At 35.5% G+C, this 3,057-nt stretch overlaps 1 pseudogene; it reads right to left on the bottom strand.

Moving 5' to 3' along the window:
- Positions 1 to 736: 736 nt before the first annotated feature.
- LOC120171838 lies at positions 737 to 1,439 on the bottom strand (annotated as a pseudogene).
- Between the last annotated feature and the right edge of the window lie 1,618 nt (positions 1,440 to 3,057).

Here is a 3,057-nt window from a genome sequence, read left to right as displayed (position 1 = left end):
GTAACAGGTGTTTTCACAACAAATAAAGAAAAGACACCTGAAACATCAGATGAATAATTTACCTTCCATTCTTCAAAAACTCCAAATTGTCATCCAATTTTTTCAAAATCTGATTGGTCATTATAATGAATACGAACATCACCTTCTATATTAGATGCCATAAGAGCAATATTTGATCCATGGACAAGTTTTGCCATTTTCAAAATGTCAGCAAAGTATTTTGCATAATTTTCCTAGAAAATGAAGAACACAATGTCGCGACCGTGTGGGTCCGTAATTGGGCTTTGACTTAAATGGTTGTGTTAGAGTCGTCACCGATCATTTTAAAATAATATTTGGGTAGATCGGACACCATCTTACCTGATCTGCGTTTTACCAGAAATATGTCGGGCTCGGGAGTCGGTTACGATAGGATTAGCACCCTTGAATCGCCCTTTCGGTACCAATTAATTTATCGGTTGTCTTAATTGCAAAAATTAAAAAATTAAAATTAAAATTTAAAAATACGATTCAAATTACTTACATTTGATCGAAAAAAATATCTAAAAAGTCAAAAATGTTATATAAGAAGTAATAAATAAATATTAAATAAATCAAAGGAACAAATAAAATTAAATTAAATTAAAAAATTAAAATTTTAAAAATAGTAAAATAAATGAAGGACCATAGGAAGGATTTCCCCAAAGTTCAAAATCACTTGGAAATTTCTTTAATCTCACGCACAAAAAGCAAAAATCTACATTCCTCTTGCTGGCGACCGCCTGTCGAATGACCGCAATCATTTTGATTTCTTGTATACCCAGCACAAGTTGAATTCATGCCTGAAAGTTGGAGTGGAAGCATTAGGCGAATCTGCTTCTTCAATAGCTTTGTATTCATTCATTTTACACTCGGTTTTTCTACCGTTGGGAGCTTTTCCGTTGTAGAAAACCATGGTTCTTTTAAAGTCGATAGGTTGATTGTCCGACGAATAAACACAAGTAAGAGATCCAGTTGCTTTCCAGTACCCAGTCGTCGTTAGCCGCTTCGGCCTTCCTCCCCGAGCCTCACTCTCTTGCCTCGGAATGAAGAAGAACCATTGCTCAGGGTCCTTATGGCATAGGTAAACTGGTAATTGTGGAAGATCGAAAGGATTGGACTCATAAATGTCGACAATGGGTATAACCCGGTCCATAAGATGGTTCAGATCATTCCTCTCTATTTCTAACTTGTGATGAAGATAAAATGAAACCACTCTTCTTCTGTCGGGTAGAATCGAAAACTAGGCGGCCTCTCCTCTTGTCAACGACTACCCCGTCGTGGTCGTGCTGTTAGAACCGAGCCCCGCCAACATGGTGGCGACGTTCGTTCATACGATTTGTGATATCCTCCGGTTTTGAGATTATACTCTCTTTCCAGATTATCTTTAGCCTGCAACTCACGTTCCCTCCAGTAATCATCGTACTCTGCGATGTGAGCCCCCTTGTCTCCAACTTAAAGTTGGTTTAAATAATAAGCAAAGCACTAATCCTCATTCCCACTCTCATTTTTGAGAGAAAAATAAGCAAACATGTGAGGTTAGTTGAACTGTACGTGCGAGGTGGTGGGTGCGCACGTTCCCGGGAGGTCTACGTTCGGTTGAATTTTTGTTGCACTAGCTAGATTTTTAGGGATTTAATAAAATGGTGGGGTTGAATATGGGGCCTACAAAAATAATAATAATAAATAATAATAATAATAATAATAAAATATTAATAATAGTAATAATAAATAAATAAATAATATTTTTTAAACCCGTACAAAAACAGGTATCTACAGTTGCCCCTATTTGCACATTATTGTATTAACAAGGATATGACAAAGACAAAAAAAAAATCAGTTTTTGTCCGATCCTCTCAAATGTGATTGGGCTTCCTGGAATTGGGTCTTTGTCTTCTTCTCGATTTAAAGATTTCGGCTTGAAAATTCTTCCAGAAAGTAGTTCATCGCTGTCATCGAGTTGAATGAAATTAAACTCGTCAGTTTTTGTTGACATATAACTTTTCTCGACTTAAGTTATACTGTAAATTTGACATGCCCTTAAAGTTGAATGGAATCGAACTCGAAGGTATTTGTGTTTCAAGAGAAACATTTTCAAAGGTTTTTTTTCCAAGAGAAACGATTTCAAAGGATTTTTTGTGTTTCAAGAGAAACTGTGTCAAGGGAGGCAAAATTTGTTTCAAGAGAAACATGTTCAAAGATTGGTGTTTCAAGAGAAGCAGTCTCAAGAGAGACAAAACTTTGTTTCAAGGGAAACTGTCTTAAGGGAGACAAAATTTTGTTTCAAGAGAAACTTATACAAAGATTTTGTTTCAAGGGAAACTGTCTCAAGAGAGACAAAATTTGTTTCAAGTGAAACTTTCTCAAGAGAGACAAAATTTATTTCAAGAGAAACTGTCTCAAGAGAGACAAAGATAAAATTTGTCTTAAGAGAAACTGTCTCGAGAGAGACAAAACTTAGTTCCAAAAGATATTGTCTCAAGGGAGACGAAATTTGTTTAATGTAAAACATATTCAAAGATTTTGTTTCAAGGGAAACTGTCTCAAGAGAGACAAAATTTGTTTTAAGGGAAACTGTCTCAAGAGAGACAAAATTTGTTTTAAGAGAAATTGTCTCAAGAGAGACAAAGACAAAATTTATTTCAAGAGAAACTGTCTCAAGAGAGACAAAACCTAATTCCAAAAGACACTGTCTCAAGGGAGATAAAATCTGGCTTGAAAACGTGAACTGGACCCATTCTGAATTAGCTCTCAAACCCTTCTGAAGTTGATTCTAAGATCTGTCGATCTTTCAATATGTCAAATTGGTTGAGGCGTAGCTCATCGCTGTTGAGTTAAGCAACCACCATCGATTTTTTACAAACTCTTTTGAATCAAGTATCTTTCGCCTTGAAGTTAAAACTTGACTCTAAAGCTGCAAAAATTAGGTATGTGAAAAATGATAAATATGATGCTCTAAAATATATGCATAATGAATTAGTTCTTGTTTTATTCCTTGGACGGAATTTCCTTTTTTGTCTGCTGGTTCCTGCATGTGGA

Source organism: Hibiscus syriacus, unplaced genomic scaffold (genome assembly GCF_006381635.1).
Source record: "Hibiscus syriacus cultivar Baekdansim isolate YM2019G1 unplaced genomic scaffold, ASM638163v2 tig00111837_pilon, whole genome shotgun sequence".
Taxonomy (NCBI): domain Eukaryota; kingdom Viridiplantae; phylum Streptophyta; class Magnoliopsida; order Malvales; family Malvaceae; genus Hibiscus; species Hibiscus syriacus.
Note: the sequence above shows the minus strand (reverse complement) of the source record. Positions and strands in the feature narration are given on the sequence as shown.